The following is a 26,713-nucleotide window of genomic DNA, read 5'->3' as shown; positions in this document are numbered from 1 at the left end:
ATATATAGGGTTAGTTGTGTATATGGCATTAACGATGCAACATTGTTAGCAAGGCATGCAATAAGTGTGTTTTTTTTGGCGGGGAATGCAGTAAGTGTGTTTTTTTAGCATCAATGCAATAAGTGTGTTGATCAAGTCGTTCAAGAAGCGTTTTATAGGGAAAATACGAAGGAGAACCTGGGTTCCAACGCACCCTATATGCAAAAAAAGTAATTCAAAAAATTACAAATCTTTTTTGGTATCAAACATGATCAAGTATTGTAGTCGTATAAAAATATTCGTCAGAAAATGACTTCCGTTGCATCCTGGGTCGAAGATTTGGTAAAAAAATACAAAAGTACTATACACGCTATATTGTCGTCATAAAATCGTCGTTTTTGCCCTGAAGTCAATATGAATCATTTCTTGTCCAAACTTTTTATATGAGTACAATACCTAATCATCTTTGATTCCAAACACGATTAGGAATCTTTTGAACTTTTTTTGAATTACTAATTTTTTTGCGCATATAGGGTGCGCGGGTATCCGAGAGCACCAAGTTCCCGTCCCACTTTATAGCCTCCATTTTATCATGCAAGTATGCGGTGCAAACTCATGTGACCATTATATTTCCGTGTTTTGTCTCCTCTTACAGGAAGAGAAGAGAAGTTAATGAAAAAACTTCGTGCGATGAGTATAGTTTAATGTCAATCACATGAGCACGAGAGACCCCTTCATTTGAGAGTGTCCCATTGGCTGGACACTAAAACAGAAGGAAACATACTAACGATACGGCATTGGACCTTTGACAGCCAAATTCTAAGGCAGCTGGATATATATATATATATATAGGGTTAGTTGTGTATATGGCATTAACGATGCAACATTGTTAGCAAGGCATGCAATAAGTGTGTTGTTTTTTTTCTAGTGAGGAATGCAATAAGTGTGTTGATCAAGTCATTCAAGAAGCGTTTTATAGGGAAAATATGAAGGAGAACCTAGGTTCCAGCGCACCATATATGCAAAAAAAATAGTAATTCAAAAAAAGTTCAAAAAACTCCAAATCTTTTTTGGTATCAAATATGATCAAGTATTGTAGTCGTATAAAAAGATTCGTCAGAAAATGACTTCAGTTGCATCCTGGGTCGAAGATTTGGCAAAAAAAAAACACTATATACAAGTACTACACACGCTATATTGTCATCACAAACTTGTCTTTTTTGCCCTGAAGTCAATATGAATCATCTCTTGTCCAAACTTTTTATATGAGTACAATACCTAATCATCTTTGATTCCAAACAAGATTTGGAATTTTTTGAATTACTTTTTTTTTGCGCATGTAGGGTGCGCGGGTACCTGAGAGCACCAAGTTCCCGTCCCTTTTTATAGTCTCTATTTTATCATGCAAGTATGCGACGCAAACTCATGTGACCATTATATTTCCGTGCTTTGTCTCCTCTTAGGTCTCTTTTGGTTCATATGGTAGAGAAAATCATAGGAATAGAAAAGTCATAGGAAATAGGATGATATGTAACGCAAATTCTATGAGTAGAAATAGGAAGAGAGATGCCCTTTGATTCATATCATAGGATTTTTTCCATTGAGTTAAGGATAATGTTTATTTTTCTATGAAATGTGGAGGATAGGAATAATTCCTCCATAGGAATAGGATTCCATTCCTACAAAACAAAGGGTTCTAAAGAATTTTTTTCCTCTAAACCAAAGGAGGCCTTCCAGGAAGAGAAGAAAAGTTAATGAAAAAACTTCGTGCGATGAGTAGTTTAATGTCAGGTTCCATATGCAAGGTGCACCTATGAACAGAGGAACCCATAGACTTGAATAACTGCACAGCAAATGACTATCGGATCCCTAAGACATTTCCATATTATAATTTTAGTTTATATACCTGATAATATATTCTGAGATGAGTCGTCATGGTCGATTCCTTGCAAGAAGTGCTTGGCTGGTCACTCGTTCTTTTTTACAGTTATTAATCTTCCCGAGCGATTTGTTTCTAATATGTTGCATACAAGCCATTGCTATAGTTTTACATATTAGTTCCTGAGTCTGAAGGAAATGTTCTGGTTGCAGAAAATTTATGCTTGGCAGGCAGTATAGGTGGGCTACACATATAGCTTTCGTTTGATAAGCATGTGACAAGTGTTGAGCAAGTCATTCAAGAACCGTTTGGTCTTCTGTTCTATCATGTGAAAAAAAAGTAGAGAAAAAGAAGGCAAAAACTTCATTAAATGAGTAGTTGGATGTCAATCGCATGAAGAATATGAAGGACTTCATTGATGTCCATTGTATAAATACTCTCATTCAGGCCTTATTCAAGGTTTGTGCTTCGCAATGTCAAATTATTCCGCATAGTAGTATGGAACATTGGAGGAAAACAAAGGACAGATGAGCACTACTCACCATAAGGAAAGATATTTTCTACATATGCAACCTAGGCAGCACTTCAACTCTTCAGACATACGATGCCATATATTACATACACTCCCTATGGCAGCAGACTACCATAGATTACCTCTTCATAGGGGGCAATTCAATTTTTTAGGTAAATGATGCAATTTTGAGATGATATATGAATTAATATATGTATATATCGTATTTACTAGCATCGAAATCGATCATAGACCCATTTTCATGTGTCTCAATGTCTCGTCCTTATTATCATGTAAATATGCATTGCAAACTTCTTTCGAACCCCATGTATATTGGTTGTCGACATCATCGTCAATCGGGGTCATGAGGCCGGCACGCTTGGAGATTTCACAATCAAATGGTCATGGGATGGCCATGAGTTTCGGCCATGACCATCATGGTGGATCATCATGGAGATCGCCTTCTGTGTTTGCGAAGGAGCTGCTGGCTATTTCCCCTTATCGACGTCGGCAGAGTTGCGCTGGATTGGGATGTTGGGAGTCCTCCATCCTTTTCCACCGAGCTCTGCTTATGTGCAGCTGTGCAGAGGGAACCGCAACTGTTTGTATGCAGGCTGAATATGCACGTTGCATGTGTTCCTAGCAGCCAATACACCAGATTATATAAGAAAATAAAATATCGAAATTTCCAATGGATGAAAATTCATTTAGAAACGTGTGTTTCAATTTCCAGTAAGAGATATCACAACATCACAAATACTCTATTTTTGTTGCCTTGTACCTTGAGAAAAGTTAAATGGATTACACTGCTATATATATAACTCATACTATTTTTGATGGTCCGCCATATTCTAACAGACTTAACAAACCTATAACGGCATCGCACAAGCTCATTGTATACAAGGCCCCCTGCGAGTTTCTCCCATGACGCTAGGCATCCAGGAAACTCTTCAAGTTCTGCTTCTGCAGTGGAAGAATAATAATTGTACAAAACTGTTGTCTAATTGTGGAGTGAAGGTCCATGTAGAAATGGCTCGTAGTAGTATAGTAATTGCTCAACTTTTGTTTTCTTCCAATATTTCAGAGTATTCCCTAGACTGAAAGTAATATGAAAGAAAAGGTATCTAGACTCATGAACACTGGACCTTTATCATCCTAATTCCTAAAGCAGATGAGCAGCTGTGTGACTACATATATAGCCTTTGACATCCAAGCATGCGATAAGTGTTGGCCAAGTCATCCGGGAACTGTTGTAGCATCTTCCATTATGTGAGTAGACACTGAAAGCATGTGACCGTTCTTTGTTTATGTTGTAGTTCTTCTTACAAAATAAATGAACAGAAAAGAGGTGAAAACATCATGAAATAAGTAGTTGGATCCCAATTGTGTGAAGGGTGAGAGGTTCATGAATGTTCATTCTATAAATACTCTCACTCAGGCCCTGTTCAAGACTTGTGTTTCAAAAATGTGTAATCAATCTACCGAATAGTATGAAACATTGGAGGAAACCAAAAGATGAGCATAATTCATAATTGGTGTTACTTGTCACGTTCTCATGTTTGCATTCATACCATCCTAGGAAAAGAGGTTTTATTGGAGAGTCACAATTGTAGCCATATATCTTTTTTCTTTCTAGAATACACATAGCATGTGTATCAATGTATTAGACAATAAAGAAGAAAATAGTACAAGAAACCCACCTACATTGTCCTGCCTCGGCAAGACAATCAATCACCGGTTACTATGCACCCGCTACTCACTAACGATCCACCTAGACATCGCCAAGAAGTAGCCATATCTATGTTTCCTTTGAACAAGCCGGCTTGGGAGATCTAATTCTCCTTTCTTTTTTCCTCCAATTGGGTGAGCGGACTGCTAGTATCTCTACTCCTAAGGCCTTGTACAATGCTAGGGAGGTGGTTAGAAAAATAAACCAGATTTTTCTAAAGCACCAGTGCCTATTTCTATAGGAGAGATGCCTAGTTAAGCGTCTATCCCGTATAAATAAGCACCGGTGTTTAATTAAAGACTGATTTATTTCTCTAAGCACCTCCCCTAAACACCTTGCATTGTACAAGGCCTAAGGGACGACTTGGTAGTCTCCGCTCCGTCCGGTTTTTTTTCGTCTCAACCTCCCACCTTCGTCTGATTTTTTTCGTCACTCCTCCCACCACCGAAGAAACAATGAAACCATGCTCCCTCTCACGTAACGAGAAGAAAACCAGACAAAAAGGCTCCCACTTGCACAAAATAAAAAAAACAGGCGAAAAGGCCCCCTCGCTCGTAACGAAGAAAAATCAGGCGAATGAGGCCCCCTCGAACGCCCGTGCACAGCCGCCCTCTTCCCTCTCCCCCACGCAGAGCCTCCCTCTCCCCCGCCGGTGACGCCCTCCACTCACCTTTTTTTCTTAAAGTGGGAAGGCCCCAGATCGATTGAGCAAGTCAGCGGGGCGGCGGCCAGATCCGGCATGACCACATCTCGTTGAGATGGGCCGTGCCGAGAGAGGTAGATCGAGGGGGAGGGCACCGTGTGCGTCTTCTCTCTTAGGACGCCACTCCGACCTGATCCAGTGAGGAGGCAGCCTCCGTGTGCGGCAACGAGGACGACAGCCTTCTGCACGAGAGGTCAATCTGATCGTGCCTCCATGATGACATCAGGATGCCCACCGCCGACGGCACTGCGTCACTACCAAAGGGGCACCCTGCCGCGGCCGGGGACCCGCTGTCGTCGAAACATGCCATCTCACCGCCACGTATGTTGCATGCTGTTGTGCTGCAAGTCCTTGGGGTTGGGTGCGACAACTTGGGACTCGGAGACGATCTTTTGTGGTAGGGCGTCGCCGACGGCTGCGGCACCTGCATAGACAGTCTCGCCGGGAACGAAGCGATGCTCCCCTGATTTGGAGTTGTAGCAGGTAGGGTTGCAGACACAAAGTGGAGATATGCAACTCCCAGTCATAATAGTCTTTATCATGCCTGGGCTCGTTGTTTGGGGATGGACGTGTCAATCTGATCGTGTCTCCTCCATGCCAAATGGATCCTCAGTTCGGAGGCGCGCGGCGTCGACGATGACAGCCTTTCTATCGACGGCGACACAAGGGCAGCATTAGCTCATTACGTTGTTGATACCACCACCATGCGTGGGGTATATGCATGGTGGGACAAGTATGTATACCATGCAAAGTACTTAATCTGTTTGATTCCTTTTTTGGTGAGCTTTTTATTCAGATAATCTGTTTGCCCGATGCCTTCACTCCAGCTAATCTGTTTGTCTAACATTATGCTTTTTGATTCAGTGCGATCACTAATGGGGAGAACATAAAACACTTTAGGTAATATGTTTCACTGACATTTAGCTTTTTGATTGAGGGCACTGTGATTCTCTAGCTACATGTATCATGTACATGATGCCTTTCCATGAATCTTCTGTTCATTATATAACCTCTCAGGCCCTTACAAAAAAGAAGTTCTGTTAACTTGATCTCTTTCTGGTGATTCTTATAGGGTCACCAACCACACATGTATACACCATGTTTCTGCACTATAATTTGATGTTTTATTTACATGTGGCACATAAGAGTTCAGAGTTCACTCCAAGAAAGAATTGCTTTGCATGTACATTTGCTCAGAGACTGATGTGCTGAACTTTCGACAATTCCAATTGGTCGCTGACATAACCTTTCCTCTTTTCGTTGGTATTTCCAAAAGAGATACTTATGTCACCTTTTGTTTATATATATTCAACGTGAGGAATTTCATACTTTTGGAGTGGAGCTATCAAATATATATTATGAGTTTCTAAAAACATCCATTATGAGGTAAAATCATTATATACATATTGTTTTATGTATGTGTGAGCCAAATCTACCGCAGCCTTCTGAAAGTTTTGGAAGGGCCAGCTTATTGCACGATCACTAAGAAATTATTGCATAGTTCATCATTTTCATGTTTGTGTAAACAAGAATTTTTGGTTATTTGGCCTCACAAAGGTTCTTTCTTGAGAAGGAGTTGAACAGAGCTTCACCTGCCCCGGCCGATTCTGAGAAAACTAACCAGTACATAACATGAACAAAGATAGTGATGAGAAAGGGTGGAGCTGAGTATGCCACACGTGGATATGATGGTTTCCCCTATGTTCTTTTTGACAATCCACTTCATCACTGATTCAACTGTGTATGGATGAGCTAACAAGCCCATATTATGTCTTCCCTCTTTCTTTGTAAGTGAATGATTTCAGATTGTTGGGCATTATTCAACCGCTATACTTGTGAAAGAAAATGTGCTAAACTATAGTACTCTATAACATGAAAAATTTCGCTGATTTAGTATAACTTTAGTACAAAGTTGTACTAAATCGCCGACTCTTATTTTGGGACGGAGGAGTAGTAAATTACTTTGGTTTTTCTTTGTTGGTCTGATAATAGTTAAGTTTAAAAATATGTGTCATCTTGTATTTCTCTAATAGGGTAGAGCCAAAAGGTGGCACAAGTGTGTGGCCCTAGTTTTCTTTTATCGTTTTACATCAAATCAATGGAAATACATCAGCACATTTATGGGTTGCTACTACAAATAATGGATTAATTAATGGGATCTTCTTAGCGACCCTTCATGCACCCCCTCGCCAGAACCACCGAAACATTCCCAAGTCACTCTTCTCGCTTTTTGCAGCCCATGGTGCACCATCCTATCTCCGTGTGCTGCACAGTTATATGTAGTCTTATATCCTGCACATATGTTGCAAGTGTTTCTCTCTACTTTGTGCTCCAGATTTGTTCTCCCTGCAATATGGAAGATTAATGTATATTCTTCTAAAGTTATAGTACATTCATGGTCTGTATATCTATTTGTATGTTGCAAACCTAAGTCAGGCAGGCAGCAACTGATTTCTTCTTTTCTATCTTTATATTCTTCAAAGAAATAAAATTTCTCATCTTGCACCTAAGATAAACCTACAATCTAGAGCACAAGGAAACTATAGATCACTTTTTCTATAGCTTCTGCGAACTTAAGTTATGGCTTTCAAATGTATTTAAACATCATGTATTTATATGGTTGTCTACCTTTCCAAAAGAGTTGACATTCTATTTGGTTTAATTCAGGATCAATTGAGCTATCAAACATAACTTAAGACGCATAAATAGAAGTGTATGCACATGCAGTGTATAATTGGTGAGATTAGGGGAATGTACTGACAAGTGACAAACATATTTCCTTGTGTTTTGTCCTCGATGCTGCTTCCTTAGCTCACACAGTAGTTCTCTTACTACGTTCCGTACTCAACTTGATTGGTAGGCTTCAGGTAATTCGTGTCCGTGTGGTAAGAATTGAAATCATGCGCTGCTCTTTTACCACTTTCTTGATGAAAATAGCATCAAAGGACATGTGCTGCTACGAATTACATTACATCACGGACTATGTGCTACTTTATTAATTGAAGTCTCTTTGTTCAGTTAGTTCTCTGAAACAGAAGCACTTCTTGTCCCGGTGTATATGTTTCTTGGCAACATTTGGTGTAATACTAATTTTCCAGAGATTGTTGTAAGAAATAACTATATTTAGTATCTTATCTCATCAGTGGGCTAATTCTACAAAATAACTAATAAGGAAATTTCTTAGCAGTACTGTATATGTTTGGAGCAATGAGGTAATTTTATCCCATGTTAGTTTCTTTCTCTTGCCTTTCCTAATTTCGTCTTCCCTTCCAATTTTTGAGGTTCCAAAGTTTGGCCTCAGCTAGCTTGACTCGTTGACATTTCCTGTTAGGAGTTCAACTTTGGTTTGGAGGCATTGAGCTTTGCCAGTAACTAGCTTTGTTACTTGGTATACTTCTGTCAGCATTCAGGTAAACAACTATCTACCACATTGTTTAATCTGGGGTTTACCCGGTGCCAAGGTGTACTACTATATTGCTAGATTTAACTTTAATCTATGTGTTGCTCTGTATGTATCTCGGCTTAAATGGTTCATCATACTAGGATTTAATATAGTGATATTTCTTCTGTTGCTTCTTGGTGAATACAAATTACATTGCGTTTCCATGGAAGCAGGAGCCATGTAGTTGTGTAGCGGGTCGCGGGAGAGGCAGCCGGCGAGCGCGGGCTGGACGGGAAGGTGATGCCTGCGATGGCGACCATGCTGGCGGGCAGGGCAGGATCAACAGTGGCCATCATGGTGTTTCCGAGGGAGAGCGAGGCATCCACCATTACACAACCGAAGAAGACGAAGCATGTGTCGAGGTTGGCCACCATGACCGGCGTGATAGCTGGCGGACCTAAAGGCCGGTGACAGGTCCGTCGCTGCCGCACTGTCTTTGAATGTGGAAGGAGAGCGGTGGCGCCGGGAAGACCTCGACGCCTGCTGCCGCGACCACGACCATGACCATTGCGTTGGTAAGAAAGCTACTAACTATATACATATCCCCAGGTTCAGAAGCATTAGATCTAGAAAAAATTTGAACATGAGTTGTACTTCGTGTGCAACCAGGTACATATAGCTATTACAACTGTACTTAATTACCAAGCCTGCGATATTGAGAAGCACATTGAGAGATTTTCCTAGAAACCACATGCCGTGATAAACACATATGAACTGAAGAGAGGTGCCTACTTGATCTTCATGAGATCTTTCACTCTAAAAAAGGGATATCTTGGATTTTATTCATTGCATTGGGTATCTAGAGTCTTGTACTAACACCAGGTTCATGGCGTTGTAAAAAAAAATCTTGATTCAAGATAAATGGAACCTTTCCTATATAAGGTTGCATTGATGATGCTATTATTGCTGAAATAAGAGGCGCGTTACAAGTCTAAGGAATTGTTAAGCTTTGTGTACCTTGTAATAGTGGCACACATGGATGCGTGAAGTTGAGTGATACTAATATTATTTAATCAGAGACGATATATATCAAGTCATAAGTTCTTGAGTGGCGAGCGATTTGGCTGGTTAAGGAGACATGAAGATTGACGAGCTGGAAAAAAGTGAAAGAGAGTTTGTATTTGTTGTTCTATGATGAATACCCGATGCCACCATGCTTAACTTGTATTTTTGAATTTAAAAGAATAATTTGATCAATATGTCCATATTTTTTCATGACAACGCATGGGTATTCGTCTTCTGCCCGTAGCAACGCACGGAGCCTCACGAGTCCCGCTCCTACCCCGCAAAAACCTAACCGCGCCGCCAGCCGCCCCTCCCCGCTCCTCCCCCGCTTCGCCGCCGCCGGAGGGGACGCCGGCGAATCCCGCGTGGTCCCTAGGGAAGGTGGCGGCGGGGCGTCCTCGTCGTTCTCGCGCAGATCTCGCGGCGGCCGGTGGCGATCTCACGGCAGCCCGTGGTGCGCGGCGGTGTTCCGCCGGTGGCTGGCGCCTGCTGCCTGTGGGGCGGCGTCCCTCACGGCGGCAGAGCTGCCCCTGAACGGCGGTTGGTGGTGGCCACGTGGCGGCGCGCGGGTGGGCCGGATCTGGGCTTCCGGTCTGCGTCATCGTCATGGCAGCGCTTGCCGTTGCCCTCGGCCATGAGGTGTGGTCCGGGACGGGCCGAGCGCTGGTGGTGCTAGCCAGGACGCACGCTGGCAGCGCCTTACTTCATCTCGCGTCGTCTCGCTGGCCAATGGTGGTGGTCATCTTCTTCGTCAGAGATGGCCGGCCAGAGGCTTGGTGATCGGATCTCGAGATCCATCATCTAGTCCCGGCTGCGAGTTGGGGAGACATGGTTGCTGGTGAAAACCGAGCCGTTGGCAGGCGATGGCGGCGTTCTACGCCGTTACCTTGATGGAGGCATCGTCGTGTAACTAACGTCGACCCACTCGTGCTGCTCTGGGGTAAACCCTAGGATCTGGTGTTCCAGATCGGATGATGGCGGCACTGCGGTGTCGTTTCTCTCTTGGGAGCATCGTTTGTGGGGCAGCGCTGGAAGTCAGAGGCAGGAGGTGGAGCGGCTTCGTCTTGCACGGAGCTTCGGTGGAGATGTCAAGTCATGCCTGACCGATAGGTGCTACGCTTTGTCTTGTCTGGTCGGCAGGTGCTACGCACGACCGATCTTTCAAAGACTTCAAGCTATGTCGGCTGGTGGTACTTGACAGCATGGTGCTGAGGAGTATCAGTGGCGACCGCGACGTGCACAACTGTTTGTGCGCAGGGAGGAGGTGCCGTTGGGCGCCGTGGTGGCGTCGACGATAGCCAAACCCAGCAAGGTTGATGCATCAGTATAGTTCTGAAGATGGAGCGGTGGCAGTTGGCGGCGGCGACCTCTGAGAGCACGCCGGACCGGCGAGACCCATGCCCGGCAGGCGTCCTGGATGGGTCCTCAGGTCTTAGATGTTAGGTTTGGCTGCAATGTCTGTTTGGTATTAGGCCCAGACTATCTGCGCCCCTTCATCAATTGAATAGGTGTAGCGATAGTTTGTTACTTAGATGGCGGCTTTAGTCTTACTGTGGTATTACTTTGTAAGGTCTTGTGAGAATAATTAATAAAGTGGCCGTATGCATCGCCCAGATGCAGAAGCCGGGGTCATCCTCCTTTTCTAAAAAAAAGCAACGCACGGGTGGTTCTACCAGTCAAACTTAAAGTTCAAGAAACTAGACAGATTAGAAAAAAAATGAATCTAAGGATGATCACCTGAGAGAAGTTCATCTAATTTACAATGTTTCGTTCTTAGCTTATAAGGAGATATATAGGTCCATAGAAAATGTGGCTCATGTCATATCCTTTTAGTCATGAAGTACTAGTGTTAGCCTCCATTTCTATTTTCCATAAATTACATCGAGTTATCTCTCCTTGAGATCATCCAAACCACGGAGGCACCATTACGGCGTGGGGCACTCATAACCCCACCGCATGTGTGCACGCCTCTGGCACATAGGAAGCGCACGAGGAAATTTGGTTATAATTGTAGAGAACCAGCTTAGTTATCACAAGATAGCAAGATTGCTTGAATTGTTATCTGCGCTTGCAAATCTCCATGATTCTGGGGTTTCAAGTAAATTTTAAAATATAGCCTTACTATTACAATGGAAGAATCATCTTCCTGGAACTCTTAGTTGTATGAGTTTCAAATGCCAAGAAAGAGAAATAATTGTACACAGTATTTTGTAATTTTCATGTTAATTCCTTGGAGAAATGACATTTTTTATGTTTGGGTTCCCAAAGTGTCCACATATTACTCTCATGGATTCTTACAAATAATCAGTGAATTAAGGGCTCATGAATTCTGACTTAGTTGGCCAAAAGTTTTCAACATTTCTTCATTTTTATTTTTCAGGAAACTGTTTTCAACATTTGGTACGGCTGGAACCCGCAAGGACATCGAGAGGTAGCAAAAGAAACCCAACGGTTCACCCAGGCACACAACACATACACCTGGTGGGCGTGGGTGTGACGTATGACTACTGTTGTTGGCCTTTGTTAATTACATTATATGTTGTGCTAAGACCTTGTACTTAGAGGAATAAACTTTCTCTAAGTTTCGGTGCTTATTTGTAGAGGATAGATACTTAATTAAGCACTCCTCCCGTAGAAATAAGTACCAGTACCTAAGAAAAACTTGGTTTATTTAATAAGCATCTTGCATTGTACAAGGTCTAATAGGCTGACACATCTCACGAGATTGAAACAGATGAAATGTAACATCTGTTTTTTACTACAGAGATGAGATGTGACAGCGGATTTAATTTTATTTTTTGGGGGGGCAATAGCAGATTTTTACTACTTTCGAAAAGCATAGCAACACTCAGTTGGCTCTCTCAGTCGAATTCCTGAATGCCTATAATGGTTGTAGCATGCCACTGCTTTGTTTCTTAACGAAGAAGAGATGCAGGAATCATGCATAAGCGTGTGGTCCAATGTTAGCTCTTTCCAGTGAAATTGAGGTTCCACTCCGTGATCCGAATCATTTTTTCCCCTTTGGGAAACAGGTGTGGAAAACCCAACATTTGAATATCCCAGTTTCATATACAATCCAGCTAAAAATGGTAAAAAGGAGCCCAAACTTTGCCCTGCACTACGATACTTAGGGGAGCGAAGCAATTCCTTACAAGACCAGAAGCACTAAAACTAGCACTTCAGAGCAGGACATGAAGTGCCCTGTTGATGTTGGATGCAGAGCTGTGTTGATGTTGTCCCAACTACTCCAATGCTTCGTTTTCGGCTTTGTGAACCGGCAAGCATTCTCCCAACCAGGATGACAGGAATTAGGGAGTGTGGACATCTGAAGTAGGACACAACGAGGTGACATGGATGTTGTCATCTTCTTGCTTCCCTCTAGAAAAAGCCGGGCATGTAGTGGCATCTCCTAGAGGCTGCTCTGGACTCCCTGCAATCTGCTGGAAAGCCGAGACGGGCCGACGCAGTGGCCGGGTTCTTCAAATGCTCCGTGGCACGGATGACGCAGATTGTGTGGCACTTGAGCAGGAGGAAGGACAGGGCATGGCGGGGCTGTGAGGCAACGCTACCGGATACAACATCTAAAGCTGCGGTGGTGACGTGGTTGGTGGCGAGCGCCATTGCAGACAGGAATATGGCTGCGGTCGGACTGGGGTTGACGATTCTGGATTTTTTGGTAATGTAGGAGTGTATTATAAGGAAATACTATTGTATTTTGTTTTCCTCCAATATTTCATTTCAGAGTATCGCATGGACTGTACAGTAAAATAGAAGAAGCATACTAACGCTACAACATTGGATCTTCAACATCCTGATTCCTAAGGCAGAAGGCTATATATAGGGCTATATGTAGTTTTGTTAGGTAAGAGTGTGATAAGTGTTGATCAAGTCATGCAAGAACCGTTTTATCCTCTCTTGTATTATGTGGGTACACACTGCAAAATCATGTAATCATTCTATTTGCATGTTCTGTTTCCTCCTGCAAGAACAGAATACAAAATAGTGAAAAATTCACGAAATGAGCAGTCCAGTGTCAATTGCATGAGGAAAAGTGAGAAGCCCATGATGTCCAGCTGGAATATTGGGGGCGCGTGACTCACAAATGCCAAATCAATCAGTCGAGAACTCTGGAATATTGGGAAAGAAACAAGAGATGAGGACATATTGTTCCTACAAGAAAGGTTATGCAGTTCAAATCCTTAGTCGATGCAACCACATGCCTCTATATGCTGCGCTGTTCAAATATTAGAAACACTATGTAGTCATGCAGTCATACAGACAAAATATATACGTATGTACTTAGGGCATCTCTAACATTGACCCACAAATTGGCTCCGGTATCCATCTGTGGACAGGGGACCAGTCCACGGACACTGATGCCGAACACATGTCCACATACATTTCAAACACGGTTCTAACAATTTCCTCCGCAAATGGACTATCTTCATATCCTCTATAACACTATGCTCGCAAGTTTTAAAGAGTCCACAATCAATTGAGGTCTTCAATTGAAATTAGGTCACCCTATTTTGACCGGGTCGATAAATTTCTCAAAGCTCTCTCATTCAATTATTTTATACTATATATTATGCTTCCTAATTTCCAATACCTCACAATTAATTGAGGTCTTCAATTTAGAATTGGGCCATTCGATTTTGACCAAGTCAATAATTTCTCAATGAGCTCCCTCATTCAATTCTTTTAATTCACTATGTTCCCTAATAATTTTAAACTCTTTTACTTAATTGGGTATTCTAGTTTGGATTTGGTTTATGATTGACCGGGCCAACGATTTTTCAAATGAATCAGCAGCAACCGGCTTATAAAAACATACCAATCCCGTGAACCCTCCCACCATTTAGAAAAAAGAATTGTCACCCATGTGATACTGTAGCGCCACTATAGTACATGCAGTCATAGACACAGAAATTTCCCCACATAAATATAGGTTGGTTAGCAGATAACACGGAATCACACCATGAAAGGCTCACCAAATGACCGCATTATAAATAAAAATAAAACACACTCCAACATCTCCCCACCCTGCAAACTAAATATTCCGTTAGTTTCAAAATGTAAGGGGTATGAGTTTATCGGAAAGTCAGATTTCTAAAACTTGGACCAAGTTCAGAGCAAAAAAATATCGACATCCACAATGTTAAACAAAAAAGAAGTATGAATATTCATTTCATGATGAATCTAATCATACCGATTTGACATTATGGATTTGATATATTTCTCTACAAAAATTTGATGAAATTTAAAAGGTTTGACTTTTCAAAAAAGTAATACACCTTATATTCTGAAACAAAGTAAGTACTTTTTAAGAAACCCAACAACACCAACGGCGCAGCAAAGCGCTCCCAACCCTTCTAGTAAACCATGAATTCTGAAGAGTTGCATGTGCTTAAAAGACTCGTTATGTGTACGTTGATGTTTTATTTTTCCAAAAAAAGAAACACCCTTGGCTTCTGCATCAAGTGATGTGCACAACATTTTATTAATGATTTCAAAACTCACCATTTGTGTCCAATAAAGTTCAATAGATAAAATGTCACATGGGTGCCCCAAGGGCAATGGAAAAGATGAAGTAAAATGAGCTTATAATGAGCTTCATGCATCACAAATCCTACTAGGCCACCAACAAAATTGGTTGAGCAGATCCTGAGCGACCATCTATCATTGGTTGCACCCAATGGACATCAGCGCCCGCTCCTCCTCCTTGCAAAGTAACAAACACATATGAATCAAGTTGGCGGCTTTGAAGATTGCCTGAAAAAAGTTTGGAGCCTCCATTTTATTGAAAATACAATCATTATGTGAGTTCAAGATGGCCCAAAGTAAAGCACAAATTCCCACACGAATTTGATGCTTCAATTTGGAATGCACCCCAACTAACCAGTTTCCGAACATATTTATACTACTAGTGAATATGGAGGTAGATTAACGAAAATGCATAGGTGAACATGGCGCCACGCGAGGTCTTTATCTCACCATCCATTTCTCTCAGATTTGTATCGTATTCATACCATAAGCAGTGCATATCACGTATATTGAATATTCCTCCTTGCAGTATTGGATCTGTATTCCACAAAACAATCAATGCATAAGGGGCCACATGCTTGACAAACATGATCCAACTCATTTACTAGGAGCAAACCTCATTTACTAGGCACAGGTTGGGAACGTTAACTGCATTTGAAGCCTGCACCACCATCTCTCTCCATCCAGCGTGGTTGAAGTTGGAAAGTGAGGTATTTTAGTATAGGAAAGATTTTGCTACAGTAGCAAAATTAATGGATAGCTAACCTTCTGTTGTCGCTGTAGTTTGATGACATGGTCATCTTGTTCTGTCTTCTCCCAGCAGGCAGGTTGAAGAAGGTTGTACTAGGGGTATTACTGTTGTCTGCACTAATTAATCCATCATGTCCAATTTCAAGACAAAGAGTTGCTTTGCGTAACATTCCTGTTATTTTTGTTATTACAACAAGCATGTAGTTTACATTTATCTCTCGGAAGATACCCCATCATCCATGAGGTAATACCTGATGAACTAATAGAGCGGTACACCTCAATTATAGACATGCAAAATGAACTTGGCAAAACAAACCAGCACAGAAACGGCAGACCCACACTTGCTAAGTGCCATTAAAGGCGTACCTGTTCGACACAGAAATGTTTAAACGCAGCCGGCCAGCGTTTTTAAATGGCCTAACACAATAAAACAACTACTCCCTCCGTTCCTAAATATTTGTCTTTCTAAAGATTTTTACCAAGTGACTATATACGGAGCAAAATGAGTGAATCTACACTCTAAAATATGTTTATATACATCCGTATGTGGTAGCCATTTAAAATCACTAAAAGGACAAATATTTTGGAACGGAGGGAGTAGAACCGTATTTTGCATGTTTATGAACGTGTATCCAACTCCATTTAAGATGGTTAGCCACCAACCTCTGTACGTCATATTTGTCGAATTGACCTGGCGTATCATTCAAGTATTCATTCAATCACTATATTAATTTCTAATCTCATAGCATGAATGGGCTGCCCAGATAACATCCTCGCTTGCCATCATGTGTCAAAAATCCTTGTCCGTAGATTAAAGGCTATATGGACAAGTCACAATAATAGCTTGGTAAGGAGGCATTGAAGGAATAGATATTGAATCGCCGAAAATTCGTTTCTGAGCCCGTGCTTAGATGCACCTGATATCCCAACCATCTGTTCACATTGGGATCTGAGCGTTTCCAGTATTTCTTATCGTATTTCTCTCACGTATGCTCTCAGTATTGGAGGACATGACAGGTCGCATTAACTCGCCTCCCAACTGGAGGGACGTCTCGGTACATGAGTTAGGTCGACGGACCAGACACTTTTCTGGGCCGGATGGAGGTCGACGTTACGCCGGAGTGGACGTCGCGTATCAGTCGGGACGCGTGCCCGCTAGTAAGGACGTGCGCCTCTTTGCCGCGCCCAGGAAACTGAGACGATGGCCGGAGCCGCGCGTGCTGTGTGTGGCCGTGGTCGTTGCCGACGTAGCCGCAGACACGGCCACACGGGTAGGTCGAGCCACTGCGTAGCCGCGCGCTCAGCGCCAGTTGTTGCGTTTCGACGCCCGCGCGTCGGCGTCGCCACACCGTTGTGTAGCCGTCCAGCTGCACACATGCAGGTCGTAAGCGCGCCTTGTCACCACCGCGCAGCCTCGGCGTCGCTGTCAATGGCTTGACGCGCTGGGGTCGGAGGCAAGAACTGTTGAGGTTGTCGCCACGCCATTGCAGCTGATGCTGCCCGCAGGAGCCGCAGTGAAGGGCGCCTCCGGGAGTGCGTCGTGCGCTAGAGGGCGCTGCCACGCCGGAGTCGTTTGGAGCAGAACAAGAGCAGCGATGACGAGCAGCGAATTGATGAAGACGACAATTTTCCTTTCTCTGGACTTAGATGTTCTCCTCTAGACTTGGATGTTTTTCGATTTCAAAATTTGTTTCTGAGCAGGAGCTATGCGACACGAGCAGTGAATTGATTCGAACATTCTAAACTGAGCCATGGATCACTACTTTCACGGTCGTTGTCCTATCCCTAGCTCAGAACTCCACCATGACGAACTCAACTCGTGCCCTCTACAGACAGGCCTGATGACGGAAAAATGGCGGGCGTGAGAACACGCGTCCACGTCATTGATACAGAGTGAAATTTAAATACATAAAATAAAAATAAGATCAAACATTGCAGATACTTTATTTTCAGAACTCTTACATTTACATAAAAATTCTGTTAATTACATTTCCGAATAGAAAACCCCTGATTAAGAATTTCAACATTTCTATTACATAAGATGGCATCACATTCCTATCACAATATACTACAAGAGAACTCCTCTTCGCGGTCGACGACGAACTCCTGCTTGGTGAGCTTGAAGTTTGATTCCATGCAAGTACTCCTCTATGATTTTATGTGTGATGTTTGGGAATATATATCTCCTAGCATGCAACCATTCGTGTGTGTTCAACCTCATTTATATGCGGAATGTAGGTTGATTCTGGCTAAGCATTGTTTTGTCCTACGTTTGGCATATAGTATATGTATATATTTTTTTTTGGGAATTTTATATGACATCTTTGGTTTTGGTGGCATGGATACATGTGACATGCCAATTTTAATAAGTTTTGCATCATCACATTATTACTATCACCGGGCGACACTGATATGGTGCCCGTGTGTAGCGTAATGGACTGAAGTTTTCTGACATAATTTTGATGCTTTTTATAGTGCATATGATATGTGTCATATTTTGTTGACTTTGACTTCACACGGTATCAAAACTAACCACGCGGTGCAATGATATGACACACACGTATAACTTGACCCGAATGGAGTTTGTTTATGATATTTTTTATTTGTTTAAAGCCTATGTGGGCTACATGAAATATGCCTTATCATGTATTTTGCATGAATTTTGTATGCATATGTGGATGTGGAGTGAACTTATTTTTTATTAAGTTCTGCTTTACCTGTATTACTATTAACACCGCGTGGCACTAAGATAATGCCCGCGTGCAGCATAACCAAGCAAAGGTTTGTGGAGCAATTATGGTGTTGCATGAGTCATCTGACATTTATCATTTTCGTTTATGTTTGTACCTTACATGGTATTAGTACTAACTCCACATAGTGTCACATCATGACGCTAGTGTGTAGCATAACCCAAGTAAAGTGAGTTTGTGATATTCATTTATGACGATGCTAATAGTTTAGGCTCTTATAGCATTGAACCATTTCATGCCATATTTTATTTGACTTTGGACCAAATATGTGGCCTGAATATTCTGTTTAGTTTTCTCTTACTTCTATTACTACTAACACCGTGTAGCATTATGATAATGCCTACGTGTAGCGCAACCAAGTAAGATTGGTTTTTTTACGATGCAACATGTTTTATCATTCATCTTGCATGATTTGGTTTCTAGGTGTGTATCGTGAACACATTTTTTAATTAAGTCTTGCCCTGCTCGTATTACTACTAACACCACGTGGCATTAAGATAATGCCCGCGTGCAGCGTAACCAAGTGAGGGAATATATTTTTATGCTCTTGTTTGTATTGCAGCTAGCGTGACACATAATGCCCGTAGCGCAACTAAACAAGAGATTATCATGAGTTTAGTTTAGTGCGTTCGTAATTTCATTCCAACTTAGTCATATCCTTTTTTATGATGACCAAATTAAGTCAAATTTTTATGAGTTTTCGCACCTATGACACTCTCTTGATTTGTATCCATGTATAGAGACCAAACCAAGGAACGAGGCGCTCATCTTGACTTGTATCGCTAAAGGGACCGAACCAAGACGGAGATCAATAAGACAAAGCGCACGCAACATTTAAAGGAACCGTGCTTACAAGAACCATGCATGCTCCTTGACTCGTACCGCGATGGCCGAGCCGAAGGCGGAAGTTTGGGATAGATATAACATGCTCCTTGGTTTGTACCGCGATGGCCGAATCAAGGACAAAAATTTAGGATGGATGGAACACACTCTTTAGTTTGTACCAAAATGGCCAAACCAAAGACAAAATTTTAAGAGATTAAACCATGCCCTTAGTCTCTACCGCAATGGCCCGACTAAGGGTGAGATTTTGTTTTGGAGATGAAACACGTTCCTTGATTTGTACCATAGCGGCCGAACCAACGGCAAGAATTTTAGGGAGATGAAACATGCTCCTTAATTTGTACGATGATGGCCGAACCAAGGGCTAGAAATTTAGAAGAAGAAGGAGAAGAAAGCTCCCTGGCTTGTACCACAATGGCCAAACCAGGGGCTAGATGAGAGCCATTGAATCTCACCTTCAAACCAACAGGATGCAGCACGCCTGCCTCTTTCTCTTCTTTTCTTTGTGAGTTTGTATGTGTGTGTTTCTAGCAGCAGATGGGAAAGACGAGCGGCCATGTGTGTGTGGATTGAATGACCGGAGAGCAGCCAAGCGGCCATGTATTTGTATGGAGCGGAGGAGCGCATCGCCAGGCTCCAGCCGCACGGGCGCACGCCCACCCACGTCCTGGATCGGGAGATCCTGTGAGATCATGCATGGGAGCGGGGCTGCTCCCTTTTTCTTTTTATTTGTTTAATCGCTAATGAACTGGCAACGTCCCATCAGTATGGGCTTAATTAGGCCACGTTCTGTCAATGTGTGGGCTTTTGCTCTAATTCTTGACTTAGGGCCAAATATATGTACGCATGACTCTGGAAGAAGCTAGCTAGTGTGGGGCCATACGGGGCCATGATACATACAGATGCCATGCATGTACGCTCGCTTAGCCTGCATGCATTAGCACATATGCAAGCATGCACGTGCCAGCTAAATTTAATAGATACTAATATTTTCTTTGAGTATATTTTGTATACATTTGGTTGATATGCAGTGATATTTGATGGAGGAACATACTGCATGATGCTTCGACAATATTGATGTTGTTTTTGACGGTGAAATTTGATATCATTATTCGTCCGTGACGGTGCGCGTACATACAAATCGTGCGTCCCCATTTTTTTTTGTCAGCGTCAGTGCGCATACATATAAACAACGTGTCCTCCATTTTTCTATAGGGAAAAAAACTTGATGGCTGTTTATTTCTTTGGTCATATTTTATAATTGTCGGTTTAATGCGTGCATAATCTACACTTGAAAATAAATCATATGCCGAATTTTTTAGTCATCAATTCAAGCGGTTGATTATAATTAATTCTTTTTTCATTGTAAAACGGATTTTGCCGTTTTGTGTTTATATTTTATGTGGTTTATGCATTTTATTTATGTTGGTCAAAATCCATGTCAACAAGTCCCAGGCCCAGCACTGTAGATGACCGTATAGCAGCTGTATTCCTTTTTTTCAGCTAAACAAGCCTGACGCGCCTGACACACTTTTCACCATTCCAACGCATCGGCCAACGATTGAGACAACAGGTGCAGCTGAGCTCGAGCATCAAATTGCCACTTCCTTGAATCGCCTCTTTGTTACACAAAAGCAACAGTTACTGCATCTTTGCGAAAAGTTTTTCCAAATTATTTTTCACCAAGATGACCTTCCAATCTAAATACCACGTGAAGATTTTAATTTTGAAAGGGTCTTACATTTTACAAATACATTTGTGGTGAAAAGGTTGCACATCATGCATTAGTAAGGAGTATACATGGATTTGACCATGAAAACATCAAAAATAGTCAACTGCCTATAAAATGTGTCTGATTCATGCCAAAGGTTGGCCATGTCAGCCTTTCAACGAGAGTTGACCATTACGTCCATTTTTCACCGATTGATGATCTCCCAAAGGCAATATTCAAGACACCTAGTCCATCACAGAGGCAATAGAAATAGAGACATCAGAGATGGTTTAGAAACCATTAGATCCATTTATCACCTTGTTTGTATGTGTTGTGTTATTACTCTTATTCTGTCTCCCTTCACATGTCCTTTTCTTTCTCGTGCTGCGTTTTCCTTCAAGGTTGCTACCTCATACAACATGCACCCCTTGCTTCCCTACGCTGGAAGGGGTTCTTCAAGCGTTGTCGGTGGTGTTGGTGCTCGTTTCCGTGCTTCTTACTTTGTCTCTCGATGTGGCGTTTTCTCCTCCTACAAACTGAGTTTCGGATATGATTATCCTTTTGCCTACGACCGATCTGCTCACCGTCCTTATCCTTTCCTTGTCATACTTTTTTTTGAGCCGTCCTTGTCATACTTGAGGTGATGTTTTTTTCTTCTGTTCAGTGTGTATAACGGCCTAAGCCCATCACCACGCGCTAACGCTCTCCAGCAGTTGCCCTATTTCCTCCCCGATCTCTTCGCCGGTCGCCGGAGGACGCCTTCCCGCCGCCGCCGTCGCCGAAGCGTTACAGGTTCGTTCCCTTCCCCCGATTTCTTTCTCAGATCGATCAACAGTGAGATATATAGCGTTACCCTGGGTGGGGGCGGGGCGGTGGATCCACGGAGCTCTGGACCGAGGCGGGGAAATGGATGGCGCCGTGGTGTTGGACGCTGTCGACGGAGCTCGTTCCGCGGAGACCCGACGCTGGAGCTGGGCGGCGAGGTGCAGAGGAAACGGCTGCGCTCGAGGCAGGACGGGATCTCGGGGTGGGGGGTGGTGGGGGGAGGAGCCGATATGTGCTGCTGATACATACTCCCTCCGTTCCAAAATAGATGACTCAACTTTATACTAAAGTTAGTATAAAGTTGAGTCATCTATTTTGGAACGGAGGGAGTACGATTTATTCTTTGTGCGTGCTGCTGCTGCGATTTTCCTGCTGCCTTGTTGTGCGACACATACAAGAGTTGCTAATACACATGTTTATAGGTCTGCTGCATGTGAATCTTGTTCTGAATGCTGATTGCTGATTAAGAAAGGGAGGGCCACGGCTGGGAGATAGATAGATAGAGAGGCGCTGATGCTGACTGCTGCGTTTTCTTCTCTGGATATTGCAACTGCTGTTTGTCTCTCTGCTTCACGGAATAGAGAGAGACATTGAGAGAGACTGCTCATATAAAGAAAAGAGAGATATTGCGAGAAATGTCTATTGTCTATTGGTTTGTAGCTGCGAGATTTTGCTTGTGCCGTTTTGATTTGTTTGTTCTCGAGAGCATCCGTGATGTTACATCCACTTTTACTCATCCTTGCACTTTGAATTTTGACTTTCGACAGTGAAGAAAAACATTGGGGACTACGTAGTCTGAGATGCTCGTGCCTTCTTTCTTGTATCGTAATTTGGTTATTTGTTTGTTTGTTGCTTTTCGTTGCTCCAAGTCATGGATCAATGATGTGATTGTTAACTGCGTTATCTATCTTGAACTTCTCAAGTACTGAAGAAAACATTACCTGCTGAGATCCAAGGCACCCTTGAAGTTCTTAACCTTTCGTTATTGTTTTGTACAATTAACTTGGACAGTCAAGAGGTTTTATTTTCTCTGATTAATATACTCTGCTTATGACTCTGAGCTGAAGCATTGTACTGCTTATGACTCTGCTGCCTTTTGACTTCCGTATGTCTGCAAAAAAGTGTGTATAATGGTATAACATAGCGTTGTGTGTCGTTCGTCTGACTTTCTTTCTAGACATGTGATGTCTTTGGTTTTGTATCCATAGATTCCGAGTTTGGTTTCGTAGATTCAGGTTGGGTCATGCTGCTTCATAACTCTCTTTATGTTTTGGTCATTTATGATACTAGTGTTACAAGCCTTTTGATGATCTGATCAAAACTCGTACTTTCATGCAGATAGATAAGAACAAGATGGTGATTAATGGTGATGCACCTGCAAGAGGGAGTGCAGCAGCTGCTGCAAGCTTGCGCAGACGTAGAACCACCAGCGGTGCTGCTGCTGGAGGTGGCGGTGGCGCCAGTACAATGCTTCAGTTCTACACCGATGAGGCTGCTGGGCGCAAGATGTCCCCAAATGCTGTTCTGATCATGAGCATAGGGTTTGTTGCTGTCGTTGCTGTGCTCCATGTTTTTGGCAAGCTGTACCGTTAGGTTCCATATGCAAGCTGCACCTATGAACAGAGGAACCCATAGACTTAAATAACTACATAGCCAATGGCTGTCGGATCCTGAAGACATTTTCATATTAGCATACAAGTTTATATACCTGATAATATATATACTGAGATGAGACGTTATGGTCGAATCCTTGCAAGAAGGTGCTTTGGCCTGTCAGTTGTTCTTTATTACAGTTATGAATCTTCCTGGGTCCGTGCTTTGTTCCAAATATGTTGCATACAAGCCATTGATGTAGTTTATAGATTGGTTCCTGAGTCTGAATCAAATGTTCTGGTTGCGTAAAACTTATGCTTCCCAAATCTCTGAAGTGTGATTTGTAACGAAAGTGCATAGGAGCACACCGCGACGCTCCCCACTGGAATCCTATCTATCCATTTGTCTTGGGATCTTCAACCACTATATTAGCTACGTCGTACTGCAAACTTATCATCATGTATTCTTATTTGTTTTGGCGTATATCAGTCTTTAATTTTACGCGGTTCCATACTCACTAGTGTGCGGCAGCAAGGGCCTATCCACCTCAACTAAGGGCATCTCCAGCCGCGCCCCCAACAGGCCCCGCCAGGCCACTTTTTCGGCGCCGGCGCCGAAAAAACGGCCCAGTTGCGCCCCCAGGACGCCGAAAATCGCCGGTTCGGACCTTTTTTCCGCCCGGCGGTCACAGGCCGAACCCCGCGCGCTGGGGAGCAGTTGGGGGCTCCGGCGCTAGGGAAAAGCACGCCTGGCCCACACCGACAGGGGAAAAGTCAAGGTTTTCTTCCCCCGACTCGCCTCGCACCCCCCGCGCCCTCGGCCACCACTAGCTATATCCCGGCGACGGCCGCCGCCCTACTCCGCTAGATAGCCATTCCCCGCCGAAAAATAGTAGCGCTTCGCCGCGGCAGCCCCTCCCACAGCAGCTGGGCGTTTCCGGCCGCCGTTTCCGGCCGCGGAGGCGCGGTTTAACGGCGGGTACACGCCCACCGAGCGCAAGGTGTTCGGCGTTTTGCCTGTCTCGGCGATGGACTCGGATGAGGAGGAAGAGCTCGCCGCGCTGCTGGAGGAGGAAGCCGCGGCCGACTTCCAGGAAGAAGAGCATCTCATGGTGCTCGCCGCCCTCGCCCAGCTGCTGGCGAGCAATGAAAAGCCGCGGCGAGGTGGCTCGGCGCCGGGGCGGGTGAAAGCAAAGAACCGGCATCGTCTCCAAGGCTACTGCATGCTCTACTCCGACTACTTCGCCGATGCTCCACTTCATGGCGAGAGAACATTTCGGCGCTGTTATCGGATGAGCCAAAAGCTCTTCCTCGGGATTGTGAATTCCATCCGGGAGTTCGACAACTACTTCAAGTGCAAGATGGATTGCACTGGCGCTCTTGGATTCACCTCCATCCAGAAATGCACGACAGCGATGAGGATGCTTGCATATGGAGCTCCCAGTGATTCACTCGATGACTATGGGCGCATGGCCGAGTCCACCAGCATACAGTGTTTCTACAAGTTCTGTCGGGTAGTGGTGGCAGTGTTTGGGCCACAATACTTGAGAACACCCAATGCGAAAGACACTGCTCGGATCCTAGCCCAGAATGCAGCAAGAGGATTTCCTGGAATGCTTGGAAGCATCGACTGCATGCATTGGAAATGGAAAAATTGCCCATTTGATTGGCAGGGGATGTACAAAGGCGCCAAAGACGGTTGCAGTGTGGTGCTTGAGGTGGTAGCCACACAGGACCTTTGGATTTGGCACTCCTTCTTTGGTATGTCAGGAACTCACAATGACATCAACGTGCTGCAGTGCTCTTCTGTTTTTGCCAAGCTCATTGAGGGCCATTCTCCTCCAGTGAACTTCGAGATCAATGGGCACCAATACAACAAGGGGTACTATCTAGCTGATGGCATCTATCTGAGATGGTCGACATTTGTGAAGACGGTCTCAAACCCTGTGACAGGAGGCAAGAACGCCTGGTTTGCGAAGCTTCAGGAGGCTTGCAGGAAGGATGTCGAGCGGGCATTTGGTGTGCTCCAATCTCGATTTGCTGTTGTTCGGTACCCCGCTCAGACTTGGTCCAAAGATCAAATGTGGGAGATTATGACTTGCTCTGTCATCTTGCACAACATGATCATCGAGAGCGAGCAAGAAGACCCAGTGTTTGACACTGAACAATACTACAGGCAGGGTCCTCTAGCCGAAGTTGATCACCAGCTACCGGCAACTTGGACTGCCTATCTCAGTATGCGTCAGGAGATCCGAGACCCACAGGTGCATCATCAACTGCAGAAAGATCTGATTGAGCACCTATAGAGGCTCAAGGGGGACGCCGTGTGATGAAATACGAGTTTTTATTTGTTGAACTATATAATTTGTATTGAACTATTTGTTGTTGTACTATTTTGTTGAAGTATTTGATTTTTCTGTGATGAAATATGTGATAAGAAATAATTGTGTTGATAATTGAACGCCGAGACACGGCGAAACCACGTCGAATATGGGCCTATTCTCACCCATATGGGCCGTTTATTCGCCGAAATTGGGCTGCAAAGTGGGCCAATTTCGGCGCCTGGGGGCGACAACTGGGCGCACAACCGCCCCAAGCGCCGAGTGTATCGCCGGCTCGCCCCCAGGGGGCGATTTTTATGCGTCCTGGGGGGGGGGGGGGCAACGGCTGGAGATGCCCTAACAGCGGCCAACTACATCCATTCAATGCATCTGGTCCCCATCCTCCCACCCACCCCATGTCTTCTCCCCGGACGCCTTGTTCTTCCCCATTAGCTCCTAAAGAATCCTCACCAAGTCACCAAGTGTTCGTCATGTTATTCTTCATCTCGCTCCTTTTATGGTTCTTCCTCTTCTCGCTCCTGTTGTACTTGTTCAGCAACGTGGATGTTGAAACAAATCCAGAAGGAACTAGGAGGACGGCGAACAAACCAAGGAAGCATGAGCTTTGTTCCGTCCTCTGCAACCACATCCATCGACACCACCTCCGCCGACACCAAGTCTTGTGTCCTCACGGCCAGCGAGTAGAAAGACTGTGCCGTCAATGATAAAGCTTGCCGCATCCTGCGCGACACCTGGGCCCCGTGGTCCGAGTTTGCATTATCCTGCGCAAGGTTTTGATTTTTGGATTACGTTTTTTTTCATGCCCCGAACGAGTGACACCACATGCTCCTGGAGGCTAGCATCATGTCTTGTGTTCTTGTAGCAGCCAGGAGTGCCCAGAATGCCTCGCAGGAGAGTCCGGGCAGCCTTCTTTCTCTCTCTCTCTCTACTGTTTGTTTTCTCTCGAGCCCAAACGAGGCCATTGTTCCTCTTCCCCGGCGTCACAAAAAACAGGCTATGATCCAAAAATATAACTCGCTCCATAGAGAAGAATCACTAGGTCCAGTCTCACCGATGTAGACTCGCCCGAGCTCTTCGTGTCGGAGTTCTGCAGCTGCATTCTCTTCTC

General features: G+C 43.8%; 2 non-coding genes across 2 annotated transcripts; both read left to right on the top strand.

Annotated features, from left to right (window-relative positions):
* Nucleotides 1–22,373: 22,373 nt before the first annotated feature.
* Nucleotides 22,374–22,477, top strand: LOC119304725. Its single transcript, XR_005148441.1, has one exon. It is a non-coding gene; the product is annotated as a small nucleolar RNA snoR26 (small nucleolar RNA).
* A 64-nt stretch (nucleotides 22,478–22,541) lies between these two features.
* On the top strand, nucleotides 22,542–22,627 carry LOC119304728. Its single transcript, XR_005148443.1, has one exon. It is a non-coding gene; the product is annotated as a small nucleolar RNA snoR27 (small nucleolar RNA).
* Nucleotides 22,628–26,713: the final 4,086 nt, after the last annotated feature.

This window comes from Triticum dicoccoides, chromosome 5A (assembly GCF_002162155.2).
Source record: "Triticum dicoccoides isolate Atlit2015 ecotype Zavitan chromosome 5A, WEW_v2.0, whole genome shotgun sequence".
NCBI lineage: Eukaryota > Viridiplantae > Streptophyta > Magnoliopsida > Poales > Poaceae > Triticum > Triticum dicoccoides.
This window is presented reverse-complemented; position numbering and strand designations above follow the sequence as displayed.